The sequence below is a fragment of the Delphinus delphis genome, chromosome 1, assembly GCF_949987515.2.
Source record: "Delphinus delphis chromosome 1, mDelDel1.2, whole genome shotgun sequence".
In the NCBI taxonomy this organism is placed as follows: domain Eukaryota; kingdom Metazoa; phylum Chordata; class Mammalia; order Artiodactyla; family Delphinidae; genus Delphinus; species Delphinus delphis.
In genome coordinates this window covers 164,578,493-164,601,703 of record NC_082683.1, presented here as the reverse complement: position 1 = coordinate 164,601,703, position 23,211 = coordinate 164,578,493, and positions in this window count along the sequence as shown.

Below are 23,211 nucleotides of genomic sequence, written 5' to 3'. Positions count from 1 at the left end.
CCATCAACTTCATCACCTACTTCCCTCTCTTGCTCATGTCACTCCAATATCCCTGTTTTCTTGCTGATGCTGAATACTTCAGGCATACTCCTCCTGTCTTTGAGAATGAATGGGCTTCCATGAGGAACAATTGCAATTTCAGTTGTGGAGAAGGAAAACTCAGAATTTGATCTAACAACCTGCCAATCAGAAGCTTCCTCTTGAGTGTTCATGAGGTGAATGGCCAGGATACTGTCTGATGAGCTGGCTCTGCCATCTGAGGTGAACAACCTGTTAAGGTGTCTCAATCCCCTGGAGGGAAAACCTGACCATGCCCATGGCAGGGCAAGATGCCATTGAAGGGCACTGTCCCTTCTATGCTCCCACTATGCACTTTCATCCCACATGATTCCAGCAAGTTCCAGCATGTCTCTGATGTGCAGAAGCTGGTCCATGATGTGCGGGAATTCAGCCCAGCCACCAAGAAATGCTTTGGCCTATTAAAAACCTGGAATCATTAGGACTCTATTATACCTCTATTATACCTCTATTATACCTAATCACTCTATTATACCTCTAGCTGATCCTAATCTCAGGACTGTTTTGACTGCCTTTAGGTTAAAAATATGGAAACTAACTTCAAGTCAAATGACGACACATTCAGGACTCCTGGACAATTGTATGATCTGGATCATAGGACAGTGGACACAGGGATACTCATCCAGTATCTATCCCATGTGCCCCTGAGTCATTCTTCATCCAGTTGGCCTGGTCCCATGCCCTTGAACCCTCTTGAAAATAAGGGAGAAGGAGCTCTAGGACTCTGGACAGACAGTCCCAGTCTTCCAACAGTAGAGGACAGTTTCAGGAGCCATGTAGGAGATGACAGCCCAGGCTAGCTTACCTAGAAACCCACATGACATACATCAGCCTCTAAAGGGTTGTACCTTGTCCCGCAGAAAACACAAGAAAGTCCCAGTGTGTGATGCCAAGGTAAGGGAGGAGGATTCCACAGGGAGATTGTGTCTGTCCTGCAACAATATTTTTAAGGGGTCACCCCTGCCTGAGCAACACACCCAAAGCTCTGCATAGAAGTAACATCTCCCACAAGCCAGTAGGAACTGATGTCTTACCCAGCCCACCTCATGCCCCTTGCTTTCTCTTCTATCCTCGTGTACTGCACATGCAATATTCAGTTCCTAAGATTCTAGGCCTATTCGTTGCTCATACTGTCCAGATCTTGGGGGAAGATCCATGTTCAAGGATCACGGAATTCCTTGCACACCTGATGAACACCTAACTTGCCATCAGCATACAGGTACAGCCTTTCCTGATGCCTCTCCTGCCCCAGCCAGGTGTGTGCGTGTGATGGGGGTTGGGGGAAGGGTGGTCAGGGGGTGAATCTCAGAGGTTTGAGGCAATTACGTCCCTCAATTCATAACACATTATCATCCTCAATTTGGGTAAATCCTTAATTTACTCAACTATTCCTTTGTATTTCCATTCTCCATTCCCATCCCACGTAGCATTATAACTACATGCTTAATGTTTACCTTTTTATTTGTAAGTGTCTTTATAAAGACACATTGTTATTTTGTACATCTATTTGTAATTTATATAAATAGTATTGTGTTTTATATTTTATTTTATTTTTTCCACCCAGCATTACGCTTTCAAGATGTGTGCCTGCAGCTATGTGTTCTCCTATGAAGTCAAATCCAATTAAATCTTGGAGACAGAGTTTTGGGTGAAGTAGAAAGGAATAGCTTTATTGCTTTGCCAGGCAAAAGTGCCACAGTGGGCTAATGCCCTCAAAACTGTGTGTCCCAACTTGGAGGGGGTAGTGAGAAGTTTTATAGTAATGGTTCAAAGAGGGTGTGATCAGCTTGTGGACATTCTTCTGATGGGTTGGTGGTGAGGTAAGAGTCAGCATCATCAACCTTCAGGTTCCAACTGGTCTGGGATCTACATGCTTGTGGGCAGCATACCATTGTTAATTGTTAAACTCTCCCACTTGGCAGGGGGTTCAGTATCTGCCAAACAGCTTAAAGATATTGTGTGTATCCCTTGATGGGGAACCAGGACCCTGCCCCAAGGCTGCACTATTGTTTCTCTTGACTGTTTTTTCCTCCCTTGTCTTGCATCCCCTCCCTTCCCTAACTAACAACTGCTTGAACCTCCCAGTTGGAACTCAGGGAAGGTCACAGAGGCTGAACGATGCCTATTTCCTCTAATCAAAGGAATGGAGGACACATGAAGGCTTTTGTGCCCAGGAGCCCCACAGGGTCCTGTTGGTATCAGTAACTGTGGCAGGGCAGGTATCAAGGAACACCAGAGCCAGGCAGAAGTTAAAGTGATGAAGTCAAATTCTATTCAGGAACTATTGTGATAGGGGAAGAGAGACCTCAGCATAGAAATGGACTCCATTCCAAATTTAACAAGGGCCCCGGGGATTTATAGCTAAGGAGCAGGGTGAAGGGCTGGGGATGGAAATTCACTAGGAGGAGACATCAGAGACAAGGGGATTCTGGTTAAACTGACTCTATAGGATTCTTGCCGAATGCAGGCAGGATGATAAGATGTTGAGGGTGGCAGATTCTTGCTAAACTAACCCAGCAGGATTCTTACTAAAACTGACAAGGCTACGTGGGCCAAAGAGAGAGCCCACGGTTGGGGCATTGGAGGTTTAGAGGAGCCTGACTAAGGTTAGGCCAAGGAGAGCCTTTGTAATAAGCTTCACTATGTATCCACTGCCTATGCCCTCTGGCTCCTCTGCCCTGCACCACGCGCCCCTCCCCATACACACAGTGTTGTGGAAAACATCATGGCACATATTTCTTTATGGATCTGGGTGAGGTTATTTTTAGGGACATTTTCCTAGGAATGAAATTAGTTTCTATAAAACAGATGATAGATAGATAGATGATAGATAAATAGATAGAAAGTAGATAGAGATAGATGGATGGATAGATAGATAGATAGATGATAGATAGAGATATAGGTAGATATAGATTGCAAAGATAAATACAGATATATTTAATCCAATACTTATTTTGACTAAGAATGTGCTGTGCCATACAGAATCTACCCCTCCTCCCTCCATCCCCCTCAGAAATTTCTAGCATAGCACTTGCTAAAGCACCCGGAATGGAAGAAGCCCCTTCCTAACCACCATGCACATGCATATCTCATCCTCAAATCATAACCAGATTTCAGAGTTAAAATAACCATTTCTCTACAAAGTCTTCTTTGATCTCCACAGATGAAAACACTCTCTGCTGACTGAACCCCTAGTGTCTTATATCTGTCGTCTGATAACCTAGTATCTTTCTAAGGACACCAATCTTAGTCATACACAGTTTAATCCCTCTCCACAGCCCTAAACGCTTGAATTCAGGATTACAGTGTAAGTCATCTTGGTGACTTGGTGGTTAGAAACATGGGCTTTGAAGTCCAACAGAACTGAGGTTGGTTCTCTATCTGTCATTTACAAGCTGTGTGGCTTTTAGGCAAGTTAATTAGACTCTCAGCCTTAACTTCCCCATGTGGATCCTGCCTATCTTAAAGGTTTATGGAAAAACTAAATGAAAAGTTGCATGAAAACACTGGGTCCAATGCTTACCATACAACCCAAGCTCATTAAGCAGAAGCTGCTATTGAAACTGTCATCACCACCATTATTACTAAGCATCTGCACAGAACATGGCACAGTCCCTTAAACAGTAGACACAGTAATAGTACGTGAATGAACAAGCCTCAGAAATGCTAACTGCCTTGCCCTGCTGGAAAGCGTCAAGGCTCATATTTCAGCCCATGTCTTCTCTGTGGTCTGTCTTCTCTAAAACTATGCTTGCTGGAACTTTTAGAAAAATAGCTATTTATAAGGCTTGAATGGTGAGACAAAAGGAACTGGGAGAATTCCTCTATCACTTCAGTTGTGAAATTTTGCCACTTGCAACAACATGGATGGACTTGGAGGGCATTATTCTAAGTGAAATAAGTCAGACAGACAAAGACATACTGGATGATATCATTTATATGTGGAATCTAAAGAATACAACAAACTAGTGAATATAACAAAAAAGAAACAGACTCACAGATACAGAAAAAAAAAAAACTAGAAGTTACCAGTAGGGAGAGGGAAATGGGAGGAGGGGCAATATAGGAGTAGGGGGCTAAGAGATACAAACTGATATATAAAATAAGCTACCAGGATATATTGTACAACACAGGGAATATAGCCAACAGTTTGTAATAACTATAAATGGCGTATAATCTTTAAAAACTGTGAATCACTATATTGTACACCTGTAACATATAATACTGTACATCAAATATACTTCATTAAATAAATAAGTAAATAAATTTCACCAAGCTTTGAACTTTAAAAAAGGTGAGAGAGCGGGCTTCCCTGGTGGCGCAGTGGTTGGAAGTCCGCCTACCGATGCAGGGGACGCGGGTTCGTGCCCCGGTCTGGGAAGATCCCACATGCCGCGGAGCGCCTGGGCCCGTGAGCCATGGCTGCTGAGCCTGCGCGTCCGGAGCCTGTGCTCCGCAACGGGAGAGGCCACAACAGTGAGAGGCCCGCGTACCGCAAAAAAAAAAAAAAAAAAGGTGAGAGAGAGAGAGAGAAGTAGGAATTGCACGTATGGTGAAAGGCTGTGTCAATCTTCCATCTCCTGATACCCCCTCTTGGTTGGTGGTGTCAAGAAAGTCCTATAAGATGATATACATGTAAAGTACTCAGACTAGTGCCAGCACATAGCAAGTACATGAATTTCCATAATTTCCCCAGGCACAGAGTTTTGACTTCTTCCCGTGTAAAGCGATGGCTTCCTCAGCCTGGGGTAAACATCATTTTAAACAACCTGCCAACCTCTTTCAGATGAGCTGAAAGAGGGCAGAGTTTGGCTGAAACTTTGGCTGAAAAGGGCAGACTTAGAGCATCGCAAGGCAGGCAGTTGGCAAGGACCTCTCTAGAATCCCAGGCTGGTGAACTCCAGTCATTAGAAAATAGATCCAAACCTGTTTATTCCTCGCATTGTTTTGTTGTAGTTGCTCCAGGAAGCCCACCAAGGCCCACAGGCAATCACCATAGCCTGAAGGACATCTTAGTTTCTCCAGTAAAGTCTGCTCCCAGTTATGGCCGGAAGAGACCTGCTGGGACTGACAGAGACCCCAGTAGCAAAGACCTGTTTTTGCATGGGATGGGAAGGCCAGGCCTAGGAAAGAGAACACCAAAGTTCTCCATGAACCTGTGTTCACACTTGGCAAAGGCAAACCCCTCTAAGGGGGAGTCTTCGTCCATGCCCTCTGTCCCTTTATGTGAGCTGTCACCACCAGCTTCAGACAGACCACTCACCAGTCTGGGTGGATCCCCAGGCACCAGAGGGTAGAAACAAAGCATCCCGTTTCTCTGCTTCTTTGTTCCTTGTACGCCTGGAATATTGTTATCTTGAATGCTCCATTCACACAGCACCCTCTGGCCCAGCCTCCCATGGGGTTGGCATTACCAGCCCATCCATCTTAATGAAAGGACTGAAGCAAAAGCACAGAAAGACTAAGATTGCAGTTGAGTACCAAGTAATCGATCCAGTCGTTGGTGATAAATCCAACTCAGCCATCTTAATGACTGAGAGTAGTTATTAAGACAACCAATGGCATTGCCTAGTCATGGCTGAGTCTCGACTGTCTGCATCTGTGTGCAAAGTGGAAGAGGCTCTGGGCCCAACGGCTGACCTATAAGCAGAAAAACCAAACATTTAATAGTAGAACAGCAGGTTTTTGCAGAATTCTCCAGGTAAATGTTCATCATAGCTTCTTGCTGCAGTCAGGAGTTTTGCCTAGATGGGGAAATTGTTCTCAGATGTAAATGAGGAACTTGCTAGGAGCTGGATCAGGCGGCAGCACTGTGATTTGCTGTGTATCACCCTTCAGTAAAAGCCTCAGTGCCAGGTTATTCTCAGCCTGTAAGAAGACTGCATTTTGTGATTCACGTCGGGAGCCTGATTTTACCCCACTTTATCCCCCCTCCCCATCTGCCTGTTTTGTTCCTCAGAGGATTCAGTGATACCCAGTGAGTATTAAGCAGCAGATTGGGGGAGGTAAGAGATGATCCTGCTGAAATGGCAGGTGCCCTCAGTGACAGACCTGCTTTTGGGTCAAAATGATGACATTGCTGCCATCCGGGGAAGGAAGGAAAGCATAACTTCCTCCCCCACCACAGGACCCCATAACACAAATGCCCAGAATCCATTGTTCTTAGCTTCTGGTTCTTATTCACAACTAAAAGGCAGAGCTGTAGCTTGCTCTGTTCCAGAGCCAATTAGAGGGATGGAGGCATGGTCCCCACCCCTTCCCTTCCACCCTCCCAAGCCCACACCCCCAAGCAGAAGGTGTGAAGTCCAGGGAGGAGGTGGCACATGGGATTCACTGCAGACTCACACTTTATTTGCAAGAAGTATGACAGTGTGAGGTGAATGAGGACAGCAATACGTCTCAAGAAAGGTGCCAGCTCTAGGAGAATGGAATCACCAGCCAGAACGATCAACAACATGCTTGAATGTGCGGGGATCATACACATGCCCCAGGACATATTCTGAAGCAGGTAATCTAGAGGATCAGAGATGTACCCACCTGGGCAGAGCCATGCTGTGGTCCTGAACCCTCAGTGAACCTGAGAGAGGCAGGCAAACTCAGAGCCTCAGTTTCCTCATCTGTAAAATGGGATCTGCCCATTCGGTCATTTATAGAATGTTTGCTCACTGCCTCCTGGGTGACAGGCCCTGATTATCCATACATAATCAGGGGAGACATGGTTTAACTTTTGTTAGGAGGTTGGGCAGACAACTCAAAGAAGAACAAGGGGGAAGGAGAACACTAAAGAACAGAGGCTACAGCTTTAAGAATATCCAGATAAGGCAGTAAGCTGGTGTGAAGAGGCTAGGATGCAAGGGTAACACCAGCGTTCTGCTCCAGGCTCTGGTATCCCTGGTGATGCAACTTTAGTTAAGTCACAATTTTTCTGGCCTTCACTCTGCTCACCCAATAAAATGGAATGACCACATATATCTTAAATAATAATTATAATCATCATCATCATCTTTACTTATTAATGAGCTTTTTGCACTGGAATTATTTATGTGTTTTAGTCATTCAGTTCTCACAACAACACTTTGAGGTAGGTCTCATCTTATACATAAGGAAAGTGAGGTTCAGAACAATTAAGTAACTTTCCCAAGGACACACAGATGTATGAAAGAGAAGAAAAAACCCAGAATATTCAAGCTTAAAAAAAAATCTTTGAAAATTATTTAATCTCATTATCCTCAAGTCTAACATCAATACAATCCTTTCTTTTAATGACATTTTACCTAAAACCCCAATAAATAATATGATAAAGGTGGAGTGGCTTTGGTTGTGTTGGGGTGAGGGGTCCAGACCTGTCCATGGAGATCCATGTCCATCTCCCAGCAAACCTTGATGCTTAGGGTTCCATGGGGCACAGTTCAACATTCACTTATCTAGTTTGATCCTTCATTTGCATACAAAAAGCTGGGGCTTTGGAAACATTATAAATCTTATGCAAGTCCCCTGCTGCTCACTGATGGAACAGGGAATGGTACCCAGATGTCCTGTGTTCAACATGCTGCTGAACATGTAAACAGGATACTCCCAAATCCTATAACTTCATATATAAGGACATCATTCCCCCTCATCTCCCTCCTCTAAGACCAAGTTTTGATCCTGGGTATCTCCTGACTGTTCCCGATCTCCACTACTTTCTGCTTCCAGCACAGCGCCCCACAATACCTCCAGCCCATCTGCAATTACATAGGAGGCATTGGATCAAGGAGCAGGGCAGGAATAGCAGATGAGGTGAGGACAGTCACTGTAGCCCCGGGGTGGGCTTCACAGCAAAGAGGTGAAGTCTTGATTCTAATCAAAGCACGGATGAGACAAGGAGCATAGTCAAGAACAGAGGAGATAATGGTAATGGCTGGAGGAGAGCAGAGTTCAGAGGGAATCATTGCAACAGAGCAGTGACTTATCAAGTAACTTTTTAGAAATTGAACGCTTCTTTCGAAAGTAACCTTCCTGGAAACCCCAATATATAAATGAGATCAACATGAAGCTCTGGTTGATGAGGAGCCTGCCTACTCATCTTCCCTCGTCCCTCTCACTCCCTCCCTCATGGCATCCCTATGGTATCCCCAAGGAACCAAAGGGCTCTGGAGCTCATTGAGAACCCCTGTCATAGTGAAGGCAAGATATGGGAACATAGGTATATGTATAACTGATTCACTTTGTTATAAAGCAGAAACTAACACACCATTGTAAAGCAATTATACTCCAATAAGGATGTTAAAAAAAAAAGTTAGTGAAATAGTCAGGATAAGATAGGCTATGCTTTGTAACAAACACCCCCCAAATTTCAGTTGTTCAACACAACAGGTTTTTTCTCATCCATACCAAGTCTCCTACGGGTATGGGTAGCTCCTCAGGGCAACTGTCCCCCATGGGGCGATTCAGCCTCCAATGTGCTCTTATGGCACCTCCATCCTGACACATGCCTCCATGAGGGCCATATAGGAAACTCGTGTCTCTGCTCCTAAATGCTTCAGCCCAGAAATAACACATATCACTTCTCATCCTAGCTCATGCAAAAGCTGGGAAATGTAGCCTTCCACGTGTCCAAGAAGGGGCAGAGACCCAGAAATACTGGTGCACGGATGAGCTTTAGTAATATTTACCACAATGAGCAAGCAGGGCTTATTAGATAAATAAGCCTTGTATTACATTAACTGAGTGCATTACAGTCTGTAAAATACCACTGTACATATTTGCCAGATGAAGAGTTCAAGGTTAAAACAAATATCTGAGACTGGCTTGAGGTCATACAGTTGAGATTTAATTGACCCTGGATATTCCAATTCCAGATCCAGAGCCCTGGTCACAACCACAGAGCTCCAGGGAAAGGGAAGGAAGGGCAACTGAGGGAGAAGCAAGCCGAATTGGTCAAATGATGTGCATGCAAAAGGAAATTTGAAAAATCACCCTCCACGTTTTCTCGCTCACAGTGGGGAACAGGAGACAAAATGTGGCCAAAAGAGCAGAGCTGGGGAGAGCAAACAGTGGGAGGGAGGTGAACTTGGCGCCCCCCACCCTGCTCCGTCTACCACATTTAAAACACTTTGGCAGCGAGTCATCCCACTTGAGATATCAGGTTGATGGATTTCAATGCAGGGCTGGATGGAGGAGGAAAGTTCATGGTAAACAAGGAAATGTGTGCCATTTGTAACAAGGATTTGCATGCATAGAGCCCTGTACTGTTTACAAAGCACTTTCATGATCTCATCTGCATTCAGAGGCTGGCTGAGCACAGTGCCCTGGGCAGGGATTATGTTACCCGGGAGTGATGTCTATGAAAAATGCAGGGCACATCTTCAGCCACTCCACCGGACAAGGAATCTGGTTCAGACAGACCAGCTGGGCTTGGTCACACTCACCTGGCTGCAGGAGCTGGGGATGCAGCGAATATGTCCATTGATTGCTGACTCTCATTCTCACAGCCCGAGGCTTACCCTGGACCTCTCCAGCCGGCCTGTTTCAAACCTTTGCTCTCTGGGTTTCAGGTGATTGTGAGCTCTGACAATTTTACAATCCAGGGAGTTCAGCGTGGTAGTTATATTGCCCTGAATGAGGCAGGTAGGTGTGACCATCAGAATGGAGGGTGGTGTTGCCATGACAGTGGGACCACTGTCAGGGCTTGGATACAGGGGCAGTCTCCTGCCCCCACTGACAGTGTCAGAGCCAAGTTCAGAGCAGAACTCCAGCCCCAGCAAAGAGAGGCCAAGAGAGGCATCACAGTCTATAAAGTAGCCTAAGAGAGAGAAGGAGGCGGGCCAGGTGTAGCGTACAAGTGACCTGCCATCTTGGCTCTTCCTGGCTTCACCCTGGCTTCTGTTCTCCTTCCTGCCCTGAACAGGAGAGGCTGGGGACAGAGCCAGGGGGAGGCTGTGGTGGAAGGGCAGCGGTGTCTCTCACTGCAGTGGGCAGGGGTAGCCACCAGCGCCGGGATGGAGAATCACACAGAACATGCCTTCAGTCTCTGCCTGCCGAGGTTCTCAGGCTCCCAGTGTCCCAGGGAGAGACAGCACTACTGGCCAGAGCTGCAGCCTCCTCCCGTCGCTCCCTGTGCTGCTCCGAGGGCCTTGGCCCTTCATCTGAAGCATGGCTCCAACCGCTTCACTCCTCCAGGACATCCTTCCCCAGGGCTGCTGATTAATTTCACTCATTTTCCTCCCTTGGCAGCTCAGCTGTTGTAAGAATTACTCCGAAGCGCTCCATCTGTCTTGGGACTATGATAAATAATAGGCTGGCTCTTCAGGCATTCTCATCACCTTCTGATCTCAAGGACCTTTTTTTTTTTTTAATTCACATAGAGAGTGGAAATCCCCACTTCTTTCAGGGACACAGGGCCCTGGAGTTGGGCACAGAGATGTAAGGCCAAGTAAGAAGGGAACAGGTGAGCTCCCTCTGGTTAAATCCAATCCCAGTACTCAGAGCAAAAAATCTCTTCCCCCTTCAGGGGGGCAAATCATTGAGCAAAGAGGGTCTCAACCCAGGATTCTCATTAGAATCATCTGGTGTGTTTCTTTAAAAAACAATGTCCAGACCCCATACCTCGCCCCCTCAGACCAATTCAATCGAATGTCTGGGGTTTAGGTCCACGTATTCATATTTTCAAAAAACTCTCCAGGTAGTTGTAATGGATAGGTAATTGCCTATTGACAAATCAAGTCTTCAATGTATTCCACTAATCCCAGCCTCTGCATTACTTCCTTCCCACCTCCCCCATGAATTATTGCACCTTATAATTACACAGTACAATACAAAGCATGTTCATATACATATTTCACTCCATAAAGCCAAGTGTTCCTCCATCACACCTGCTAAATAAAGGAAGGCGCTGCCTCTTATTCACAGTGTTTGCTCTACCATTGACCACAACATTTAGTATGAGATGGATATTCAATGTCTATTGAACAATCCTGTAAGATTATTATAAGTATCAGTATCACAATTTTATTATTTATTATTATGATTTTACAGTCCAGAAAACTGAGGACAAGAGAGCTGGAATGTCTTTGCCCAAGATTATACAGCCAGTAAGAGAAAAGGTTAGAAGCAGAACTCAGGTCTTCTGAGTCTGGCATGATTTCCATAGTCTTTCATCCATCTTTGCCCAGGTCTGCCCATGGTCTGCCATTAGTCTTAACTCTGTCCTTCAGGGTTATGAAGGTTGCCAAACTCTTGGCCACAGCTCTGAGAATCACCAAGAACCCTGGCTCATGTGCCCCAGACAGAAAGAAGAGCCCAAGTCTGGTCCAGGAGCTGAGATTAGATAAGAAAAAAAAAAAAAAAACACACACAGAGTGAGTAAATTTGTATCAGGTACTTAACCAATAATTGGTGTGGATAAGGAAGGCTGTGGCAGTGATGGGAAGACCAGGGCATTGAAACACTGCCCTTCCATCAACAGGTCAAGTGTTCTGCTCTGTGGTGGCAAACAGAGTTCACAAAAGGCAGAATTTTGAACACTGATGGAAGTTCCTTAGAAGAGGATTCTAAACCCATGGATACTCTGATATCCACAGTCTCCATTTTGACAAGCGCACACTTGCTCTTTGATACAGCCCTGCTTTGAAATACAGTAAAGGGTTTGGGGAGACGTTATAGAGTAGGGCAGTGATTCCCAATATATGGTCCCTGGACCAACAGCATCAGTACCACCCAGGAACTTGTTAGAAATGCAAATTCTCCTGCCACCCAGACCTACTGATCAGTACCTCCGCTCTGGGGGTGGATCCCAGCAATCTGTGGCTTATCAAGTCCTCCAGGTGATTCTAATAAAGATTAAAGTTTGAGGGCCACTGGTGTGGTGGGGAGAGCTCAGATTCAATAGTGAGGCTCATCTGAACTGGAGCCCTGGCTCCACCATTTACATTTACTTGATGAGCAGCCTTGCAGTAGGAAGCAAGGGAACAACCATATATCAAGCTCTGAACATGAGGAGCTCACTGTGTTCTGGCGAAGCTCTTCATACATATCTTTCCCCTCTAATGCTCACAACTGCCTAAGAGATTGTCAGCTTTAATCCAGTCATGCCCTACATTCCTATTTCCCTCAGTCCCTCCATGAAGCCCAAGACCACAGATCATCTCTCATTCCTGCCCTCTATCCCAGTGTAACTCTATATATCACCAAACCTCACCCCATCACCCTCCCCTCCGTGACCCCCAGATCTTCCCAATGGGGCCTCTGGAACTCATGGTCCATCATTAGCAAAATCTCCTACATATTCAGCCTCTACTCCTGCTCTGACAGAAACCCAGCTTTCCCCACTGAGGACACTAATGCCCCCCTCAACCCTCTCAAGTAGCAGCTCTTTTCTCCCCCACATCCCTTCAAACTCTGTTTCTGGATTGAGGTAAGTGTCCTTGTTCCTCATCTGTACATTCAGGCAATAGTTCCTCTCTCCTTCCTAAAATTCTCAACTGCTCTGAAGCTCAGACCATCAGACCTGCTACTCCTTCTCATTGCTGAAGTCATGTACAGAGCTGCTCCTCAAATTTTAATGGGCATATGGGTCCCCTGAAGATTCTGCTTCAGTGGATCTGAGGTGAAGGGTGAGGCCATAGATTCTGCACTTCTAATCCGTTTCCAGTGTTTCAGATGCCGCTGGTCCAATAATGTCCTTGTAGCAAAGGTCTACAGGTTTCCGAACCATTCTCTCTCACTTCTTGATAATTTTATTTTTATCTAACGCCACTCCTGTCATCACTCTTTGTTACTTTAAGGTATATATAAACAATCCTTCCAAAACCCTGACCTCTCAGTTTTTTGGTTTGTTTCTCCTTTAATTATCTTGCCTTCTACCTCACCTCACTTATCTCCTTTCTCAGGGACACGGTAAACTTTGTCTTTAGCAGTAACTACAGCTTCTTGGTGATCTTAATTTCATGAATCCTTCACTCAATCTATCTGCTCTCTTTCACTAATTTCCACTAATCCTCTACATCTATAACATTTTCTTACCCCACAGTCACTGCCACCCCACAACCACCTCGTAAATTTACTTCCCTCCTTAACATGCTGTTATAATCACTCTAGAATATATCAATTGCCTGGCAATGCTGTCACTTGGTAAAGCTTCAAACTTGATGAATCCAACTCTCTGCTTATTTTGTGCCACTCCGAGCACATGATTAGAGAAAAACACGTAGGCATACAGAGTGGTCTTGCTTTAATTCGTGACAACAAGTCACAACTGGGATCATATGTGGACATTGCCCATTTATTTTCCTACTTTCCTAAACTTCTATTTCATACCTTCCACTCTCCTCTAACTTCCTTCTCCTCCCTGCTCTTCACAGTCAGCTGATAACCTTGCTTTTATTTCACTGAGGCAACTAAAGCAATCAAAATAGAATTTCTGGAAATTTCCCCTATAATATCTATTCGGCTGTCTGAATCTGTGTCCATATTCTGTACCTTTCCCCTTTGTACTGTGAGTTAATTTTCCATGAGTTCCTGGCAAAGTCCAGCTCCTCCACTTGTGCACCAGAATCCAATCCTGCTTGCCCACCCAAGGACATTGCTCCAGCAATTCATCCCTCTTTCTTCTGCATCAACCATTTTTTCCTGTCTGCTCAGTAATTCCCAGCAGTACAAAAACATACTCTCCATCTTTAAAAAACAAAGCAAAACAGAAAACAAAAAAAAACCTTCTTTGACACCCACAAGCCCTTCCAGTTAACCACCCATTTTTCTGTTCCACCTTAGAGCAAATCTCTCTAAAGCATTGTCTATAGTCATCTCCAGTTCTGTTCCTCTTGTTCTGATGTTTTGGGGGTTTTGCTGTTTCATTGAAAGTATATTATACATAGGGAAGAGCACATAAGATGTAAAAGTACAGCTTAAAGCATAAATATGAAACAAATGGTACTTGACATCTCCATTTGGAAGTCCAACAGGCATCCCAGACGTATCACACCCAAAACAGAAATCTTGATTTTGGCCCATAACTCTGCTCCATCTTCTCTACCTCAGAAAATAGCAATTCCAGGGACTTCCTTGGGGGGTCCAGTGGTTGAGAATCCACCTTCCAATGCAGGGGACATAGGTTTGATCCCTGGTCAGGAAACTAAGATCCCACATGCCACGGGACAACTAAGCCCGCATGCCGCAGCTACTGAGCCCACACACTCTGGAGCCTGCACACCACAACTAGAGAGAAGCTGGCATGCCGAAACAGAGATCCCACAAGCCGCAACTCAGACCCGACACAGTCAAAAATAAATAAATATTAAAAAAAAAGAAAATAGCAATACCAAACTTCAAGTTGCTCATGTTAAAAATCTTAGAATCATTATCTATTCCTATACTTCATTTATATTTAATACACAATCCATTAGCAAAACTTATTGGCTTTAACATTAAAATACATCCAGAATCTAGCCAAGGCTTACCACACACCTCTAGTGATCCCTGAAAAACACAAATCAGATCATGTTACCCCGCTGCTCAAAACACTCCATGGCTTCATATCTCAGGGTAAAATCCAGAGTCCTTACACTGACCTTCAGTGCTAGATCAGTCCTTACACTGATCTAGCCGTGATCTAGCTCCTTGTGGCCGCTCAAATCTCACCCCTCACCATCCTCCTTCTGCCGCCTCCATTTTACCCCTGGCTTCCTTGCTGTCCTCAGGCATACCAAGCAAACTCCTGCTCGTGGCTGTTGCTTTTGCTCTTCTTTCTGCCCGAAGACTCTTCCCTCAAATGACCACGTGGTCCAGTCTCTTGTTTCCTGCAGGTCTTTGTTCAAATGACTTGTTCAAATAAACCTTTCCTGGTCAGTCTTAAAATACCACCCCCATTACTCTCTAGCCCTTTACCTTGCTTTATTCTTTTTCATCACATTCAGTATCACCTGGTTATGGGGGAAAAAAAAAAATATATATATATATATATACACAAACATACATATATAATACTTATATCTTTATTTATTTAATTGTAGTATCCTCCTAATAAAATATAAACTCCTTATTTGTTGCCCCTTTATCCCCAGAAACTAAAACTATGCATAGAATATATGCACTCAGTAAATATTTGTTTGATAAATAAATGTGCTAGGAACTTTCTTTCTGATTGTGCTCTCAATCACTAACCTATACCATCTGCCAGAAATGTCTTGATTTCTCTAAATCTGTACAGTGTACACAACCATACCTATCTCTTAAGCTAAACTATGTTAAATGCTTAGTGCAAAATCTAACACACACATTTGTTAATTTTCTTTCCTCCTTTCTTCCTTTCTCTTTTCTAATGGTCAAAATGACCGTATGTCCTAATTTTTCTGGACAGTCCTAGTTTACTCCTGTTGTCCCAGTGTAATTACTAATAGTGCCCACTTTTGCTATCCAAATGCCCTGTTTAGAATGACTAATGATATGGCTATCTTCATACTGGTGCAATTGCAACCTGAGATTTCTAGTTAAGCTCATTTAGAGAGAATGACCATGTACTAGGATGTAATAGGTATTTTCACCAGAGCTAGCTCTTAGATGGAGTGACATGTAATATGCATTTGCCCTGCCTGATTCACAGAGCATCTGTGAATAAAAGATGTGGAGATTTTAAAGCTAAATATATGGGGAAGGATGTTATTAATACTTTACAGAACCATATAATAGAATAGAGGTTTTTGAGCTAAAAGATAGAAGTTGAAATCTTGCTTGTGACATTTGCTAGACTGCTGTCTGGAAAGGTCATGAGACCTTTCTTGTCTGTAAACTGGGTCAATGTTATCTGGCCTACCATCCGCCACCAGATTGTGGTACACAGCAGCTTAGAAAACATATGTGAATGCTTTGTGAACTCACTGCAGCTACTTGGGTCTCCAAGGAAACTTTGATATCCAGCAACAAAGAAGTCTCCTCAGACCTCACCCCAGCCCCAGCTCTGAAGAAACCCAGGTGGTGGGAGAAAGAAAGAGAGGAATTGGCTTTCACATCTGATTAAGCAAAGGTACAGCGGGGGGAGCCCTGGGAAAGGAATATGGCGACAATATTTTCTCCTTGTAAATCTCTGTTCTCCAAAGCTGTCAAGTCACCCCTCAGGAGGATACAGGAAAAGTGACAGGAGAAATATATAAACAATGTGGGATCATAGGAATTCCCTGAAGAAGCATTAGTTATAGCAAAATACACTGTCAAACCCTCCTCAAAAGTTTTATGCTTTTGCAAGCCTCTGAATTTGCATAAAAGGGCATTGGGAGATTGTGGTGGTGAGGAGGGAACAGATGTGCTGGGGAGAATTGTGTGAGTGTTATATCCCCTGCCTCTCCCTCTGCTTGTGACGTTTAACTGCCTTGGAAGAGCTCTGAGCAACTGTCCCCAGGAAAAAGCCACCTTCATCAATGCCAGTAGTGAAAGTGTGCCAAAATGGGGTTATCTTCAGCGTATGGAGTGGTCACTCAGGAATCATGAGAGGAACACTCTTGAGGGTTGTCAGCCTCTGCCCCGGTTTCACTCCTTTATGCTGCTCCTAATGCCCCCCCTCTGTCCCTGCCACATACATATACCACCATGTAAAGAAAAACCAGGAGACCCACTGACCTCTTGTAAAGCCTGCTGACTCCGAGAAGACCCTTTGGCTGAATATTGAGAAGAAGCTTCTACCAGGCTGAATTTCAAAGAGGAAATACCTGTCTTTGGAAGGGACTGAGCTTCCCGTCACTGGAAGTGTTTAAACTGAAGACCGTCAGCCTCTTGGTTTCTAATCATGAGGGCCATTCAAGTAGCAGAGAGAGCAGTGGGATCGGGTAACCTTGAAGGCCTTTCTCCTTCCCCTTGGAGTACATGGATTTGGGGAGGTTATCGGTGATTCTGAGAGCTGCTGTGAGTATGGCATGCACTGGATACCATGACCTCCAAAAGGAAGAGGACAAGAGCTCTGACATCAAGAGGTCAGAATCTAATAGGCGAACCCAGGATGAGGATACATTCAGTAGGTCTGGACCATCAAGCATGAAAGGACAGTGATGGGAATATTAGCCCAAATTTACAAAAAAAGGAAATTAAGAGTCAGAGAGGGAAATTAATTTGCCTAAGGCCATGATTAAAGGCAGGGTGAGGGCGTCTTCTAAGAATTCCTGGAAGAGGAAAGGAAATTAGGTTGAAAAGATGGTATCAGATTCATAATCAACTCTTCCCTTTCCTAGAAGCCCCTTACCCATCAGTGGTGGGATGTGAGGGTGGGAGTGTCCTAGGGCAAAGGCCAAGTCTGTGATGGGGCTGGTGTGCACTTACTTAGGTGCCATAGGCCAGCAAGCCACTGTCTTCCTCTAAACCCCACCTCTGCTTGTTCAGTGCAACTAGGCTTCTGCCTTAGTCCCTCTTAGCCCAGATCCCTCAGGGATATCAGCCTGATTGACAGGGGCTCTTCTAGCTTGCCTAAGCCTTCAACAAACACCCGTAAAGGACTAGTCTCTACCTTACTTTCTGTATCATAGCTCTACCTTGGATCATCCTTGGTTCTGGACTAAGTATAGTAACCCCCAAAACTTCCACTGTTGCCCCCCCAACGTTGATCCTTCCCTCACTTCTTTTTTCTTTTGTGGTACGCGGGCCTCTCACTGTTGTGGCCTCTCCCGTTGCGGAGCACAGGCTCCGGACGCGCAGGCTCAGCGGCCACGGCTCACGGGCCCAGCCGCTCCACGGCATGTGGGATCTTCCCGGACCAGGGCACGAACCCACGTCCCCTGCATCGGCAGGCGGACTCTCAACCACTGCACCACCAGGGAAGCCCTCCCTCACTTCTTAAGGATGTTCTTCCTCTTGTTACTTAATCTGCCTCCCTACAACCCCACCTGTGGCTACTGTTTCTCTTTTTGATGTAAGAGTTCTAAATCCTCTTCCATGTGACAAAATTTAAGGCAAAGCTCATGTGTCCCATAATCTTTACCTTACCACCCACTGAGATCATCCCTAGTTCCCTTCACCTTTGTCACCTATCACCTTTGAGATATTATATCAAAATCCTAGTTGTGTTAGTAACTCTCTCCTAAACACACATATGTGTATCAGCATTCTTCTTAACGTGGGGGCTTCGGAGGAAATACAGTTCCCCAAGTCTGTTGTGTCTAATAAATGGTCAGGGGGGGCCATTTCTTCCCTTGGCTTATGCCTTCCTTGTTTAGGAATATAACACAAACAAGATTTACTTTTAAGAGTTTGCTTTGCTTTTTAACAACTTTACTAAGATATAATACATAGACCATGCAATTCATCCATTTAAACTGTACCCAAATTTAAAAATGTACCCAATTGAATTGTACCAACCCAATGGTTTTGGTATATTACATTATTAAGGTTTTAATTGTAGTAAAAGACACATAACATAAATTTGTATTTTTAACCATTTTTAGGTATTGAATTCAGTGGCATTACTTATTTTCACAATGTCATGCAACCTTCATCACTATTTCCAAAACATTTTCATCACCCCAAAGAGAAATTCTGTAGCCATTAAGCAATAACCCTCTCTTCTCTTCTCCTCCCAGCCCTTGGTAGCCTCTAATCTACTTTCTGTCTCTAGGAATTTGACTATTCTAGGTGCCTCATATGAGTAGAATCATACAATAGTTTTCCTTTTTTGTCTAGATTTTTTCATTTAGCATATTTTCAGGGCTTACCTATGTTGTAGCATGTATCAGAACTTCATCCCTTTTTATGGCTGAGCACTACTCCATTATAGGTATAAACCACATTTTGTTTATCCATTCATATGTTGATGGTCACTTGAATTGTTCCCACCTTTTGGCTTTTGTGAATAATGCTGCAATGAACATTGCCATACAAGTATCTTTCTGAGTCCCTGCTTTTAATTTCTTTGCGTATATACCTCGGAGAGGAATTGCTATATTATATGGTAACTTTGTTTACTTTTTGAGGAACCACCAAATTGTTTCCATAGTGGCTGCATCATTTCCCATTCCCACCAGCAATGTATGAGGGTTCCAAGTTTTCCACATTCCCACCAACACAGGCTATTTTTCGTTTTTTCAGTTATATTCATCCTTGTGGATGTGAAGGAGTATCTCTGTGAATGCAAAGGATTTGCTTTTGAAAATCCTGTGAAATCAAGAGCTAAGGCCATTAAACTTTTCAAAGAAACAAAGAGAAAAAATCTGACATTGAGTTAGACAAAATTTCTTAACCAGGACAGAAAAAACACAAACTATGAAAGAAAATATTGATAAAATGAGCTCTATCAATATTAAAACCTTTTGCTCTTCAAAGCAATAGTCAAAAATAAAAAAGCAACCCATAGAACCGAGAGAAAAGTTTTACAAAATACAGTTGAAAAAGGCGTGTATTCAGAATAAATAAAAAACTGTTACAACTCTGTAATAAGAAAACAAATAACTCAGTAAAAATGTATAAATGATTTGAACAGACACTTTACAAAAGAAATTATATGAATTAACCAATAAGTACATGTAAAGATGCTCAACATCACTAGTCATCAGAGAAATAAAAATTAAAACCATTTTGAGGTACCACTACACAACCTGCTGCAATAACTAAAATTAAGAAGACAAACAGACGGGCGCGAGCCGCGGCTGAGGGCGCGGACCCCAGAGACGGGCGCGAGCCGCGGCTGAGGGCGCGGACCCCAGAGACGGGCGCGAGCCGCGGCTGAGGGCGCTGACTCCAGAGACGGGCGCAAGCCGCGGCTGGAGGCGCGGACCCCAAGGCGGGCGGGAGACGTTGGGGCTGCTGCTGCCGCCACCAAGGGGCCTGTGCGCGAGCGCAGGTCGCTCTCCACTCCCCTCCTCCGCGGAGCCTGTGCAGCCCGCCACTGCCGGGTTCCCGGGATCCGGAGACGACTTCCCCGGGAGAGCGCACGGCGGGCCTCGGGCTGGTGCAGAGTCACGCCGGACTTTGCCGCCGCAGGCCCGCCCCGCATTCCGTGCCCCTCCCTCCCCGCCGCCGGCCTCCGTACGCCAGAACCCCCGAATCAGCGGCTCCTTTAACCCCGTCCTGTCTGAGCAAAAAACAGACGCCCTCCAGCGACCTACACGCAGAGGCAGGGCCAAATCCAAAGCTGAGCCCCTGGGAGCTGTGAGAACAAAGAAGAGAAAGGGAAATCTCTCCCAGCAGCCTCAGAAGCAGCGGATTAAAGCTCCACAATCAACTTGATGTACCCTGCATCTGTGGAATACATGAATAGACAGCCAATCATCCCAAATTAAGGAGGTGGACTTTGGGAGCAAGATCTATGATTTTTCTCCCTATTCCTCTTTTTGTGAATGTGTATGTGTATGCTTCTGTGTGAGATCTTGTCTGTATAGTCTTGCTTCCACCATTTGTCCTAGGTTCTATCCGTCCATGGTTTTTTCTTAAAATTTTTTTTCTTAATAATAAATTTTAATTTTAAGAACGTTATTATACTTTACCTTCGTCCTTTCTTTCTTTCTTTCTTTCCTTCCTTCCTTCCCTCCTTTAGACAACGAATCATCCCAAATTGAGGAGGTGGTCTCTGACAGCAAGATTTATGATTTTTCCCCCTTTACCTCTTTTTGTGAGGGTGTATGTGTACGCTTCTGTGTAAGACGTTGTCTGTATAGCTTTGCTTCCAACATTTGTCCTAAGGTTCTATCCGTCCCTTTTTTTTTTTTTTTTTCTAATTAAGAATTTTTTAATTCAATAACTTTATTATACTCTATTTTATTTTTACTGTATCTTCTTTCTGTTTTCCCTTCTTTCCCTCCTTCCTTCCTTCCTCCCTCCCTCCTTTCGTTCCTTCTTGCCTTCTTTCCTTCCTTGCTTCTTTCTTTCTTCCTTCCTTCCTTCCTTCCTTCCCTCCTTCCTTCCCTCCTTTAGACAACGAATTATCCCAAATTGAGGAGGTGGTCTCTGACAGCAAGATTTATGATTTTTCCCCCTTTACCTCTTTTTGTGAGGGTGTATGTGTACGCTTCTGTGTAAGACTTTGTCTGTACAGCTTTGCTTCCAACATTTGTCCTAAGGTTCTATCCGTCCTTTTTTTTTTTTTTTCTCTAATTAAGAATTTTTTAATTCAATAACTTTATTATACTCTATTTTATTTTTACTGTATCTTCTTTCTGTTTTCCCTTCTTTCCCTCCTTCCTTCCTTCCTCCCTCCCTCCTTTCGTTCCTTCTTGCCTTCTTTCCTTCCTTGCTTCTTTCTTTCTTCCTTCCTTCCTTCCTTCCTTCCCTCCTTCCTTCCCTCCTTTAGACAACGAATTATCCCAAATTGAGGAGGTGGTCTCTGACAGCAAGATTTATGATTTTTCCCCCTTTACCTCTTTTTGTGAGGGTATATGTGTACGCTTCTGTGTAAGACTTTGTCTGTACAGCTTTGCTTCCAACATTTGTCCTAAGGTTCTATCCGTCCTTTTTTTTTTGTTCTAATTAAGAATTTTTTAATTCAATAACTTTATTATACTTTATTTTATTTTTACTGTATCTTCTTTCTTTTTGTTTTTACTTCTTTCCCTCCTTCCTTCCTCCCTCCCTCCCTCCCTCCTTTCGTTCCTTCTTGCCTTCTTTCCTTCTTTGCTTCTTTCTTTCTTTCTTCCTTCCTTCCTTCCTTCCTTCCCTCCTTCCTTCCCTCCTTTCCTTCTTTCTTTCCTCATACGTCTACTAATTCCCTCTACTTTTTCTCCCTTTTATTCTGAGCCGTTTGGATGAAAGGCTCTTGGTGCTCCAGCCAGGAGGCAGGGCTCTCCCTCTGAGGTAGGAGAGCCAACTTCAAGACACTGGTTCACAAGAGACCTCCCAGCTCCAGATAATATCAAACGGCGAAAATCTCCCAGAGACCTCCATCTTAACACCAGCACCCAGCTTCACTCAACGACCAGCAAGCCACAGTGCTGGACAACCTGTGCCAAACAACTAGCAAAACAGGAACACAACCCCACCCATTAGCAGAGAGGCTGCCTAAAATCATAATAAGGCCACAGACACCCCAATACACACCACCAGACGTGAACCTGCCCACTAGAGAGACAAGATCCAGCCTCTTCCACCACAACACAGGCACTAGTCCCCTCCACCAGGAAGCCTACACAACCCACTGAACCAACCTTAGCCACTGGAGACAGACATCAAAAACAGGAGGAACTACGAACCTGCAGCCTGCAAAAAGGAGACCCCAAACACAGTAAGATAAGCAAAATGAGAAAACAGAAAAACACACAGCAGATAAAGGAGCAAGATAAAAATGCACCAGACCTAACAAATGAAGAGGAAATAGGCAGTCTACCTGAAAAAGAATTCAGAATAATGATAGTAAGGTTGATCCGAAATCTTGGAGATAGAATGGACAATAGAATGGACAAAATGCAAGAATCAGTTAACAAGGACCTAGAAGAACTAAAGATGAAACAAGCAATGATGAACAACACAATAAATGAAATTAAAAATACTCTAGATGGGATCAATAGCAGAATAACTGAGGCAGAAGAACGGATAAGTGACCTGGAAGATAAAATAGTGGAAATAACTACTGCAGAGCAGAATAAAGAAAAAAGAATGAAAAGAACTGAGGACAGTCTCAGAGACCTCTGGGACAACATTAAACGCACCAACATTCGAATTATAGGGGTTCCAGAAGAAGAAGAGAAAAAGAAAGGGACTGAGAAAATATTTGAAGAGATTATAGTTGAAAACTTCCCTAATATGGGAAAGGAAATAGTTAATCAAGTCCAGGAAGCACAGAGAGTCCCATACAGGATAAATACAAGGAGAAATACGCCAAGACACATATTAATCAAACTGTCAAAAATTAAATACAAAGAAAGCATATTAAAAGCAGCAAGGGAAAAACAACAAATAACACATAAGGGAATCCCCATAAGGTTAACAGCTGATCTTTCAGCAGAAACCCTACAAGCCAGAAGGGAGTGGCAGGACATACTGAAAGTGATGAAGGAGAAAAACCTGCAACCAAGACTACTCTACCCAGCAAGGATCTCATTCAGATTTGATGGAGAAATAAAAACCTTTACAGACAAGCAAAAGCTGAGAGAGTTCAGCACCACCAAACCAGCTTTACAACAAATGCTAAAGGATCTTCTCTAGGCAAGAAACACAAGAGAAGGAAAAGACCTATAATAACGAACCCAAAACAAT